A 14,141-nucleotide genomic window follows, 5' to 3' on the forward strand; every position below is an offset into this window, starting at 1 on the left:
CCCAGGCTTTGTTTGGATCCACCGGCCTATCTGATACCCTCAGGTCTTATGCTCTTTAAGTTACTGTTGCTTTTTATGTCATTCAAAGAATTTCTCTGCAATTATTCTAAGTAGCCTTTAGCCATCATTTCATTTTAATTCTGGCCCAATGCTTATTGGAGAATGACTTTTAAAAATTTCTCACATAGATGGCCTTGGGTTTATAGGGGAAATGCATAAATTTTTATTAATTTCAAATTGTAGCGCATTTTGGTCAAAGAATAAGACCTTAACATTCTTGTTTGGAGCATTACTTGATAGTTTTGATACTCTAATTTAATAAATCCTCTGCAAATATTCTATGGAATTTTAAAAAGAAACTGTTTTTTCCATGGCACACAAAGCGTGTTAGCTATCTATTGCTCTAGAAAATTTAATAATTTTCAAATAGCTAGTTGATTAGGTTATGCCTCTTTTAATACCTTTTTATTTTTTTCAAAACATGATTATGGAACTCTGCAAGACCAAAAAATTATATGTATCCTATTTCCAAATACTAATCTTGAATATATTGATATTTGTCTAAATGACTTACATATTCCATTTTTATTATTTTGTTGCTATTTTTCTCCTTCGTTTTTTCTCCTCTCCACCCATTGGCTCTCACTGCTCTCTTTCTTACCATCTGCATAATCCATCAATTGTTGATGTGATTTTTTCATATTGTTCATTGTGGTTTTAAATTCAAATAACCATTCCATATTACCTCAATCTCTATTTTCCTAAGCTTGTTTTCTATGCATGACTTTCTGCTCTTTTTTCTTGGACATATCTCTTACATTATATTGGTTTGATTCAAATAAGCATCTACGTCCTGCAGTACAAATTTTCAAAAGTGTATCTTTTCTGTGAGCCTTCAGTATTTGATCTTTCTTCTGTTTTTGCTTTATTCATTCATAGGTTTATTTTTTCTCTCTTTAGTCAGACTCAAACAAGATAAGTCCAATTCAATTCCTGTCATTAGACAAAGTTTATATTTTGCCTTCAGATCTCATCACTTTGTCGCTCATGTGACAGTTGATTTCTGTTCTCAGGATCTACAATCGGAAGACAGACCAGCTATTTCCAGTCAATTTCCAGTCCCTAGAAAATGTATAACTAGTCCACCCTACTGCACTGAGGTAGAGTCTTATAAACATACAGAAAACCCATCAGTGGAAGAGTAGGGAAATAAATTAGGGTACAGTAATTGCATGGAATATAAAGCCACTATTAATAAAATTTAGGAAGTTCTGCATACCGAGACATGGAAGAGTCTCAAAGTATGGTGTTAAATGAAAGACTGAGCCCAGAATCATGAGTAGTATGCCTCCTCTTACTTTTTAAAAAGATAAATTCATATATACACATATACATGTGTGAAATGCATAAACTAAAGTCTGGAAAGATATATATTAAATTGTTAAGAGTAGCATGGGATGGGAGTGGGATAGAAATAAAACATGGTACTCACATTTGGGCTTCCCTTGTGACTCAGATGGTAAAGAATCTGCCTGAAATACAGGAGACCTGGGTTCGATCCCTGAGTTGGGAAGATACCCTGGAGAAAGAAATAGCTACCAACTTGAGTACTCTGGCCTGGAGAATTTTATGGACAGAGGAGCCTGGTAGGCTGCAGCCCATGGAGGTCACAAAGAGTCAGACACAACTGAGTGACTTTCACTTCACTTCTCACATTTGACCCTACATTCTTAAGTTTTGCCTTAGTCTTTTATAAAATGAATGCATTTTTGTGTTGCTTATCAAAAACCTTGACCTTTAAGTTAAATTAGAATTAAAATTAGGGGTCTTTTGACATGAATATAAACAATGGTTCAAGTCTTGGAGTTCTGAAAACCCATCCTGATCTTAATGTAAATCAAACAGTAAACCTACAATACATATTATTTCTCATTTCTTTTTTCATTTGGGTTTGGTTTGACACTCATAGAAGGAATACTGGGTATTGTTAAAAACTATTCTATAATACCAAGCCTATTTTGTGTTGTTAACTCCTTTCCCTCACATTATTCCCAATAGTACAGTTATGACAGGTGAGCAAAGAAGTGACTCTTGCAGGTTTCATGAATAAAAATGTTCTGTATCATGTACCTGGAATCTGAAATCAACCTCTCAGAATATACATTTAAATGACCAATTTTCTTTACTGTGATAAAAACACATAACATAAAGTTTACCATTTTAACCATTTTTAAGTGTACAGTTCAGTAACATTAAGTATATTCACATTATTGTAAACAGATCAAAACCTTTTCATCTTGCAAAGCTAAAGACAATTTCCTTGTTCCCCCTCTCCCCAGGTCCTAGTAATCATCATTCCACTTTCTGATTCTAAGACTCTGACTGCTCTAGAAACCTCATATAGTGAAATCATGCAGTATATGTCTTTTTGTGACTAAATTATTTCTCTTAATATAAGATCTTCAAAGATTATCTTCACTGTAGTATGTGACATGACTTCCTTCCTTTTTAAGGCTGAGTAGTATTTCATTGTACATATAAACCACATTCTGTTTACCCATTCATCTGATGAACATTTGAATCTCTGTCACCTCTTGGATATTGTGAACAGTGCTGCTTTAAACATGAGTGCACAAATACCTCTTCAAGACCCTGATTTTAATTCTTTTGAGTAAAAACTCAGAAATAGGATCACTAGATCATACAGTATTTCTTTTTTTTAAAATGTTATTGGGATATAGTTGATTTACAATGTTGTGTTAGTTTCAGGTATACAGCAAAGTGAAGTTTTTCTAATTTTTATGAGGAATCTCCATATTGTTTTCCACAGTGGCTATACCATTTTAGAATTCCAGCAACAGTGTACAAGGATACTTGTTTCTATAGATCCTTGGCAATATTTTTTATATACTGGTTTTTTGATAGTAGCTATTTTAAGGGCATGAGACACAATCTCATTGTGGTTTTTATTGGCATTTCTATGATGATTAGTGATGTTGAACATCTTTTTATCTCTTGTAGGCCATTTGTATATCATCTTTGGAGAAATGTTTATTCAAGTGCTTTGCCAATTTTTTTAATGCAGTTATTTTACTTTTTGGTTTTGAGTTGTAGGAGATCTTTATACATTTGGGTATTAACTCTTTATCAGATATGTAATTTGTAAATATTTCCTCCCATTTTCTGGGTTGTCTTTTTAGTCGGCTGATATGCCCTTTGACATACAAAAGTTTTTTTATGCTCAGTGTAGCCCCGTTTGTCTATTTTGGCTTTTGCTGCCAATGATGATGTTTTTAATAGTACATCTAGACACTTAGTCAATACCAAGAGTTATAATCTTCAAATGACTGGAAGATTGCTTTGTTTATGAAGTATGTTAGTAGAGATACAAATCCTACAGGGTCATTGTGAAGTATTATTCTCTAAGCACTCTGTGTGAAGTTTTCCATATTTTCTCTGACCACAACACCCTTAGTGTCTTGTGAAAAAGCAGCACCTCCTAAGTCAAAAGAAACAACTGAACTGTCCCAAAAGAAACACTTCTGTTGATTAAGTAGTTTGGTGCTTATAGGCCCTATATCAAGTGTACTAGCAAAATAGCATCTTATATAGTATAACCATCACAGAAGTAACATCATCTTTGCCATATTCTGCTAGTTAGAATCAAGACATAGATTCCACCCACCCTCAAGAGACAGAGATTACAAAAGTATATGTACACCAAGAGTTGGGGGTCATGGAGGCCACCTTAAAGTCTGTTCACCATGATAGCTAATATTAAAGTAAATATATACTCAATTAGCATTAATATCTGATGCTCAGTGATATAAGCATGGTTAAAAAAATCTTGAGGAAAACTAATTACCCAAATTGCATCTAGCATCTTAATGAGCATTAGTTATTATTATGTTTAACTAAGTACCAATTTTGATAAAAACATAACAGCAACTCACAGGCAGTTTCAGAAAACTGAGAATGTTTTCAACAATGATTTTTTTCTACACCAACACTCAGCAATGAGAAGCATGACTATCTTCATAGAGGCATTCTTTTATCAGCACTTTAATGATATGCTGTAAGTATATTATGTGTAGGAAGTATATTATGTTTAGCTATAAACAGACAAATAGTATCAAACAAAGGGGATGAGATAATATAAAATCTATAGCTGCAGAAATTTATGGAAAATTATGGCGGTGCAGACCCCAAAGTTTCTCTTAATAATTCCCTTAAGTATACATTTATCCAGTAAATACTTACTGTTCATTTGCCACATGCCAAATACTGTGTTAGTTATTAAAGATAAACAGGGGATGGGATGGACTAAGAGATTGGGGTTGACATATATACATTACTGTGTATAAAATAGACAACTAATGAGAACAGACTGTATAACACAAGGAAATTTACTCATTGCTCTGCCGTGACCTAAATGGGAAGGAAATCCAAGGAAGAGGGGATATATGTGTACGTGTGGCTGATTTAGTTTGTTGTGCAGAAGAAACTAACGCAACATTGTAAAGCAACTATAATCCAACAAGTAAAAGTGAGAGAGAGAGAGAGAGAATAAGTAGTTACTTGCAGATCTGTTTTCATACGTGCATGATAAGGCCCTTTAGTCATGTCTCTTTTGTGACCCCATAGATTGTAGCTGCCAGGCTCCTTTGTCCATGGGATTGATTCTCCAGGCAAGAAACTGTGGAGTGGGTCGCCAAGTCCTCCTGAAAGGGATCTTCCTGACCCAGGGATTGAAGCCACACCTCTTATGTCTCCTGCATTGGCAGGCAGATTCTTTACTACTAGCACACCTGGGAAGCCCCTAAATATTTTCCTAGGAAACTAATTCAATCTACAGATTTATTTAAGGTCTATATTGCCTACAAATTATATTTCCCACTGTTAATGGCTTGGCAAGATCTTCATTACTCTTTAATCAGCCATATTTATTTTTCTTTCCTCTTCATTGATGAGCAATGGACTCATCATTGCCTCCATTTTAATTTTACACTCTACATTTCTTGGAATAATAGAATTGAATCCCAGAAAGGAACTTGAAATATTTTACTTTGTGTAAAAATCCATCTGATTCCTGAATCGTTTATACAGTGCCTTGGCCAATAGTGTGTCCAGTCTATATTAAATACCTTCCCTGCTGGGTAACTCCCTCCCTCCAAATGCAATCTATTCAATATATTTGTTCAGCAAATGTGTATTAAACCACTTACCACAAGTTGAGTATTATACTAGATGCTGGGTATCCAGTAGGGAGTAAAACACACTTGGTCTTTACCCCTCATCAGGGAAGGCGGACAATAAATGAAGAAAATAAAGGAATGCATAATGATGAATAGTTAAGGATGTTCAAAAGGGAGTGGGTATGCTAGAGAATAGTAGGGGATGGTCAGAAAAGGACTCTCAGGAAATGACAGCTCAGTCGATATTTGAGGGGTGAGAATCCCATGGACGGAGGAGCCTGGTATGCTACAGTCCATGGGGTCGCTAAGAGTCGGACACGACTGAGCGACTTCACTTGCACTTTTCACTTTCATGCATTGGAGAAGGAAATGGCAACCCGCTCCAGTATTCTTGCCTGGAGAATCCCAAGAACAGAGGAGCCTGTTGGGCTGCCGTCTATGGGGTCGCACAGAGTCTGACACGACTGACATGACTTAGCAGCAGCAGCAGCTAGTAATGAAGCAGGAGCAAAACTCTTGGTAGGTGTTAGGAACTGAAAGGAAGCCAGGGTGGCTCCAGCATGGCAGACCAGGGAAGAGTGGCCTGAGATAAGGCTCAGAGAGAACACAGTTCTAGTTTTGAATTGAGATCCTTCTCTCTGTCATTTCCACTCATTAGTCTCAGTTTTCCTCCCTTTGGATCATTCATAACAGATGGTCCTATTCTGCCTATAAGATGCAGACCTTCCAGCATTTGCTTGAAGCATCTCTTGTACATCTGCGGTTTCCCCTCACTTGGCTAAGTTTCCTTGCCCCTTCGCCCCTCCTTCCTGTAACTAACAGGCCACACTTTTAGGGTCAAACTCCTCTATCTGTCACATAAGTAAGAGAGTGGAGGCTTGACCTGGGCTTCAAAGGATGTTCTTGTCATTAAAAACACAATGATTACAAATTATCTCCAAACCAAGAGGAAAATACCTTACTACTTCCTGCTTCATTTCTTGGTTTTGAGATTTTAGTTTTCTTTTATTTATTTATTTATTTATTTTAGTATTTAATGCCATGCTTTTTTTAACTTTATTTTATTTTACAATACTGTATTGGTTTTGCCATACATCGACATGAATCCACCACGGGTGTACATGAGTTGCCAAACATGAACCCCCCTCCCACCTCCCACCCCACACCATCCCTCTGGATCATCCCCGTGCACCAGCCCCAAGCCCCAAGCACCAGCCCCAAGAGATTTTAGTTTTCTTTTAAATATCATCTCTACCAGGAGGATTCTAGAAGGGAAGCAGGTATAGTCCATAGGATTGCAGAGTCAGACACGACTGAATTTCACTTCACTTCGATCTAGGGATTTCCCAACTCTCTGCTTGCTAAACAAACCCCTCTAGTATTAGCTGTTGTAAAGAGTGCCACTCTATCTTTGGCACCCAAAACTCTTCTCCTGATTTTGTAACATTTTACGCCCCATCTCCACACCAGGGCAAACCGCCTCTGGCCTGTGACTCTCTGCTGCCCTCTTTTGGTCATGATCCATGTGAGCTGATGACAAGCAACTCAGTTGCTCTGTTCCATACATTCCTCTAGGCGCTAAGGGTATAAAAACTCCACCTTAATGTAGAACACCTCCCTTGAGCACAGGCACATGCCAGTTCCTCAGACCTAAAGGATATATTAGCCCCATTTATATACTCTGTGTGCGTGGGCAGAGGGGAATATTTCACTCACTATGCCAGTTTCTGGAAACAGGTCAGCAGAACAGAAATGTCTGTCCTTTAAAGAGTATAATTTAATGTGGGATATAGATATATAAACTGGCAATAATATGTTTGGCCAGTACTATGATCAGGAGCTTATATAATGCCATAGGAACATTTAAAAGGGAGTATATAACAATGACTTAAGGGATAAGAACTCTTCAGATCTCAAATTGTGATCTGAAAATGAGACTGGGGGTGTTCCACATACTACAAAGGTTAGCACACTGAACTCAACAAGCTTGGCCCCTCTGCAGAAATCTGGGCCACTCACATATACTTACCATCACACCAGATCTTGGGTCATTCATTCGGCTTGAAAATCTACTTACCTAAGAAAAACTAGTATTCTGATGGCCAAAGATGACTCCAAAGAAACCTAAGAACTCCTGCCACATAAAGGGTAAATAGAATGAAGACTAATTATCTAGCAACTTCACTAAAGTTAAACCCATCCATTTCAAATCCCTGCTAGCTGTAGGCAGCGGCCAAGGAAAGCCTTCCTGTTCGTTATCATTTACCGTAACAGAGTTTTGCCAAAAGAATGCACTGATCATAGCAAACACCCTCTTCCAACAACATAAGAGAAGATTTTACACATGGACATCACAAAATGATCAACGCCAAAATCAGATGGATTATATGCTTTGCAGCCAAATGGAGAAGCTCTATACAATCAGCAAAAACACCACTGGGAGCTGACTGTGGCTCAGATCATGAACTCCTTATTGCCAAGTTCAGACTTAAACTGAAGAAAGTAGGGAAAACCATTAGACCATTCATGTGTGACCTAAATTAAATCCCTTGTGATTATACACTGGAAGTGAAAAACAGATTCAAGATTAGATCTGATAGACAGAGTACCTGAAGAACACTGTCCTTAGGACAGACCTTTGTGACACTGTACAGGAGACAGGGATCAAGACCATTCCCAAGAAAAAGAAATGCAAAAAGGCAAAATGGCTGTCTGAGGAGGCCTTATGAATAGCAGTGAAAGGAGAAGTGAAAGGCAAAGAAGAAAAGGAAAGACATACCCATTGAATCCAGAGTTCCAAAGAATAGCAAAGAGAGATAAGTGATCAATTCAAAGAAATAAAGGAAAACAATAGAATGGGAAAGACGAGAGATTTCTTCAAGAAAATAACAAATGCCAAGGGAACATTTCATGAAAAATGGGAACAAAAAAAGGAAAGAAATGATATGGAACCAACAGAAGCAAAAGATATTAAGATGCATCAAGAATACACAGAAGAACTATACAAAAAGATCTTCAGGACCCAGATAACCATGATGGTGTGATCACTGGAATAAAGCCAGACATCCTAGTATGTGAAGTCAAGTGGGCCTTAGGAAGCATCACTACAAATAAAGCTAGTGGAGGTAGTGGAACTTCAGTTGAGCTATTTCAAATCCAAAAGGATGATGCTGTGAAAGTGCTGCACTCAAAATGCCAGCAAATTTGGAAAACTCAGGAGTAGCTACAGGACTGGAAATGGTCAGTTTTCATTCCAATCCCAAAGAAAGGCAATGACAAATAATGTTCAAACTACCGCACAATAGCATTCATCTCACAAACTAGTGAAGTAATACTCAAAGTGCTCCAAGCCAGGCTTCAACAGTACATGAACCATGAACTTCCAGATGTGCAAGCTGGTTTTAGAAAAGGCAGAGGAACCAGAGATCAAATTGCCAACAACTGTTGGATCATCGAAAAAGCAAGAGAGTTCCAGAAAATTTCTACTTCTGCTTTACTGATTATGCCAAAACATTTGACTGTGGATCACAATAAACCGTGGAAAATTCTTCAAGAGATGGGAATACTAAACCACCAGACATGCCTTCTGAGAAATCTGTATGCAGGTCAAGAAGCAACAATTAGAACTGGAAATGGAACAACAGACTGGTTCCAAATTGGGAAAGGAATATTTCAAGGCTGCATATTGTCACCCTGCTTATTTAATTCATAGGCAGAGTACATCATGCAAAATTCTGGGCTGGATGAAGCACAAGCTGGAATCAAGTTTGCCAGGAGAAATATCAATAACCTCAGATATGCAGATGACACCACCCTTATGGCAGAAAGTGAAGAACAGCTAAAAAGCTTCTTGATGAAAGTAAAAGAGGAGAGTGAAAAAGTTGGATTAAAACTCAACTTTCAGAAAACTAAAATCATGGCATACAGTCCCATCACCTCATGGGAAATAGATGGGGAAACAGTGACAGACTTTATTTTGGGGGGCTGCAAAATCACTGCAAATGGTGACTGCAGCCATGAAATTAAAAGACACTTACTCCTTGGAAGAAAAGTTATGACCAACCTAGACAGCATATTAAAAAGCAGAGACATTATTTTGCCAACAAAGATCCATCTAGTCAAAGCTATGGTTTTTCCAGTAGTCACGTATGGATGTAAGAGTTGGACTATAAAGAAAGGTGAGCACTGAAGAATTGATGCTTTTGAACTGTGGTGTTGGAGAAGACTCTTGAGAGTCCCTTGGACTGCAAGGAGATCTAACCAGTCCATCCTAAAGGAGATCAGTCCCGGGTGTTCATTGGAAGGACTGATGTTGAAGCTGAAACTCCAATACTTTGGCCACCTGATGCGAAGAGCTGACTCATTTGAAAAGACCCTGATGCTGGGAAAGATTGAGGGCAGGAGGAGAAGGGGCTGACAGAAGATGAGATGGTTAGATGGCATCACCGACTCAGTGGGCATGAGTTTGAGTGAACTCTGGGAGTCAGTAATGGACAGGGAGGCCTGGTGTGCTGCAGTCCATTGGGTCACAAAGAGTCGGACACCACTAAGCGACTGAAGTGACTGACCGTGTCTCCACCCCTAATGCTCTGTGGTGCTTTCCCTTTAACACAGCATCTCTTTTCTCCTGTTCCAAACCTCCCCACTGTGCCCTCTAGAATCCTAAGTCCTGAGTTATACAAAATCCCTCTATATTCACAATCTTTTAACTGCTTCCTTCCTCCCTCTCATGCCTTCACTTAAATTGGCCTCAGACGTTTCAAGCTGCTATAATAGAAAATCATAAATGTGTGGCTTATAAACAACAGAAACTTAATTATCACAGTTCTGGAGGCTGAGAAGTCAAAGATTAAGGGCTGGCAGATTTCAGTGTACTGTAAGGATCTTCTTCCTAATTCATAAACAGCCTACTTCTTGCTGTGTCTCACACAGCATAGGAGATGAGAGAGCCCTCTGGCATTTCTTTTATGAGGAGATTAACCCCATTTATAAGGGATTCACCCTCATGACCTAATTGCTTTAGTACCATCATATTGAGGATTAGATCTCAACATGAATTTGGAGGAAGACACAAATATTCCATCTATAGAACTCTCAAAATCTTGTTTTTCCTGAATACTTAAAGGAAAGTTTCTCATTCCCTCACACCCCAAACTCTTTGTTCTTCTTGCTGTGAGGCAAGGACCACCTAGTCCCCCAGTCACACTCCCCCTACCTAGTCACCATCGATCACAGTCATCTACTACCACCTGGTCCTTTTCCTTCCTCATTTAAGACCTTGGCAATAACTGTCTTCCTCTACACTCTGCTCTTGTCCTTGGGAACTTACAAGACCCATTTAGATGATGGAAGCTCTAATGCGTCCATTGCTCGTGAACATGATTTTCTTCTTACTCTCTGACAACTCCATCTCAATATCACTTACAGAATTCTACTCTCCATATATCCCTGTAATAGTAAATCACAGTACTGGCTCTCTTTTCTCCTCCCTCCACACCCTCTCCCTGGTAAATCTTTTCTACAGCTATAGCTTCAAGAAACATCTATGTACTGATAAATACCAAATCTTGACCTCCATTCCAGTACCTCTCTTGAGCACCAGAAACACATACCTCATTGTTTAAACAGATGATATTTTGATGGTCCACAGATAGCTAAACTGAGTAAGTTCATAGATTAATTCATCATCTTTTCCCCAAAAGAGCTACTTGTCCCAAGAGTGACACTCATATACTTAAGCCAGAGTTTCATCTTTTTTCCCTCTCGTTTCTCTGCACACCTACCTCAAGGCCATCTCTATACGTCTTCCTTTTCCATTGCCCCTTTTCTAATTCAGGTCACCATCATCCCTCAAGTAGAGTATTCTGCATCTCATTCTGCCACCCTGCCAATTCAATTGTCACACTACCTCCATAGATTATACCATTCCTCTAACTTAAAAAAATAAAACACTTAAATAGGAACCTTCTGCTTTCAGGATGAGGCTAAAACTTCCCCTAGTAGAATAATATTCTGCTATGAGCTGGCCCCTCTTTAACTCTCCAGCCTCATCTTTCATTCCTCTCATCCATAGTTTCATTTTTCTAAACATGCTGAACCACTCAGGTGGCATACTTCAGGATGACACGACATTTACAAGCTTCTTAGAACAATTACAATTCTACTTGCATCTAAGACTAGAAGACAGCCTTTTTTAAATATCTGACTGTGGAGAACACAGATTTCTAATGAAATCCACGTCCATGAACCCTAGATTTGCGCATAAAAATAGCCATTTACACATAGACTTGATTTCTACAGACTTCTGATAAGTCCTGAGGGGGCTACAAGAAAGAGAGAGGGAAATAACACACCATTAACAGGAAAACTTTAGCTCTACCAGGTTCCTTAAATTATGACAATGCTTACATATGATTGGCCCAGAATTTAGGCTGCAGTGAACCATCTCTAATAGCTCAATTCCAAGGATAATAGAACTAAGCAACTCCTTGAAGATCCTCTACATCCTCTCATTTTTAAATCCCCAGATTCTGGCACATAATCAATGCTTAACTATAGGCTGAAGATCCCTTGCAGGACTTGAGCCCATGTAACCTAAATTCTCCAGGACAAATATGATGTCAAACATTCTCTCTAAACCATAGAAATTTTCTGCAAATAAATTACATTTATTAAAATATTCATGGAAAAGATCAAATAAGTAAGCACTGAAATAAAATGACACACATTAAAAGGGTAAGAACAGAAAAGATTTGAGAAATCAGAGGCCAAGGAAGTTTTGTGATAAACCACGAACACTATGCATACTAACCCACGTCACACATGTCTAGGTATGACTTCCCCGGTAGCTCAGTTGGTAAAGAACCCACCTGCAATGTGGGAGACCTGGATTCAATCGCCAGGTCTGGAAGATCCACTGGAAGAGAGCATGGCAACCCACTCCAGTATTCCTGCCTGGACAATCCCCATGGACAGAGGAACCTGGAGGGTTGCAGTCCATGAGGTCTCAAAGAGTCAAACACGATTGAGTGACTAAGCACAGCACAGCAAATCAGATAATGATAAATCACATTAAAGCAATAGTCTTCAGAGAAAGTACTTTTCTGATTGGTACAAGCTGAGTATCAGAACTGAAATGAAGAGTGAAAGGCTTACCTTTTAAAAAAAATAATAATTCTTGGGATCTCATGAAGAAATCAATTGAGAAAACTGAAAAAGCTGAGTGAATTATATTAAAACAGTATATATTTTATGATGGAGTTAAGTCAGGTATACAAATTTATAACCACTCTGACTATTATAAGATGATTGGATACATTCTCAGAGCCTCATTTATTCACTTATTTAAACAAATACTGAGGAACTTAGTGGCTAAGAATCCTCCTTGCATGCAGTGGATTCAGGTTTGCTCCTGGTCAGAACTAAGATCCCCATGCCACAGAGTAACTGAGTCCACGTGCCGCAACTACTGAAGCTCACACACTCTGGCGCCAGCAAGCTGCAACTACTGAGCCCGTACACCACAACTAGAGTCCGTGAGCCACAACAAACGATCCAGCAAACACCCTGCAGGCTTCAACTAAGACCCAAAGCAGCCAAATAAAAATGTGTGTGTAAACAAGACCTCTGATGTGTCAGGTAATGTTCTCGATATGAACAAAGGCCCCTGCCTTCAAGAAGTTTATTTTTGAGGTGGAGACAGTACCAAGAAACATGCAGATTAGTAAAGTACACAGTGTCTTACAAGATAATAAATCCTAAGAGGGGAAAAAATGTAGGGCATATGGCCAATGAAGCAAGGCCAGTAGAAGCTGTAAAATTAATAGGATGATCAGGGAAGCCTTCCTTCACAAGACATTTAAGCAACCACTTGAAAACAGTAAGGAAAGTTAACCAAACAGATAGCTGAGGGAAACACATTCCCTGGCAGAAATGACAGACAGCATGACAGAAAGACCAAGAATGGGAGGGCTTTTTACAGTTGTGGCTCCACATTTATATTTTGATTATTTTATTAAGCTACTTCCTGCAGTCTCCAAAAAGGAAAGAACCATATCTGCTTTGCTCTATTTTTCTCTCCAGCACCTGGTTCTGGGATGGCACAGAGTAGGTGCTCAGAAAACATGTGATGAATGAGCTTCCCTGGTGGCTCAGATGGTAAAGAATTCACCTTTACCAATCCAAAGGAGATGGTAAATCTCCTGCAATGCAGGAGAACCTGGGTTCAATCCCTGGGCTGGAAGGATCCCCTGGAGAAGGGAATGGCAACCCACTTCAGTATTCTTGCCTGAAGAACTCCATGGACCAAGGAGCTTGGCGGGTTACAGTCCATGAGGTTGCAAATAGTCAGACATGACTTAGCGACTAACACTTAAATAAATGGAGGGGATTAACTTGCACAATTTACTTAATGAGCTCAAATAACTCTTTTTGGTTAGCTAAGGCAACATGTTCTATTCTGTCTGCTTTGGATTTTGCCCCTTCATTCACTTTCAGCAGATTCTCATCTTTGTGTTCTACCGCATTATCAATGGGATGACTGAGTAGTGGGATGACTGAGTACTTACATCAGATACTCATTAATAACTGCAGAAAGTCTTCAGGCTCACTCCCTATCTGATAACTTTAAGAATCCTTATAAACCTCCCAGTGCCATCTAATGAATGTCTACAACTAATTACTCTTCCTGAAGGAATTACTTCATTCTTCTCTTATAAAGCTGAACAGATTCCCTTGCCTCTTTCTTTACTCTCCAGCTAGCTGCCTGTGTTCTGCAGAATCAGTATTCTGTTCTGTGGTGTGAGGAACACAAGTTGTTCCACTTCTTTTTGTCAGGAAGAGATTCTTCAGGTTTGGCTTTGAGCTTAAGATAGGTAACATTGAGAAGAAAAATGATTTCTACAATTTCTCAGGTATAACTCACTATTAAACATTCTTTTTGCATAA

This window comes from Ovis aries, chromosome 2 (genome assembly GCF_016772045.2).
Source record: "Ovis aries strain OAR_USU_Benz2616 breed Rambouillet chromosome 2, ARS-UI_Ramb_v3.0, whole genome shotgun sequence".
In the NCBI taxonomy this organism is placed as follows: Eukaryota; Metazoa; Chordata; class Mammalia; order Artiodactyla; family Bovidae; genus Ovis; species Ovis aries.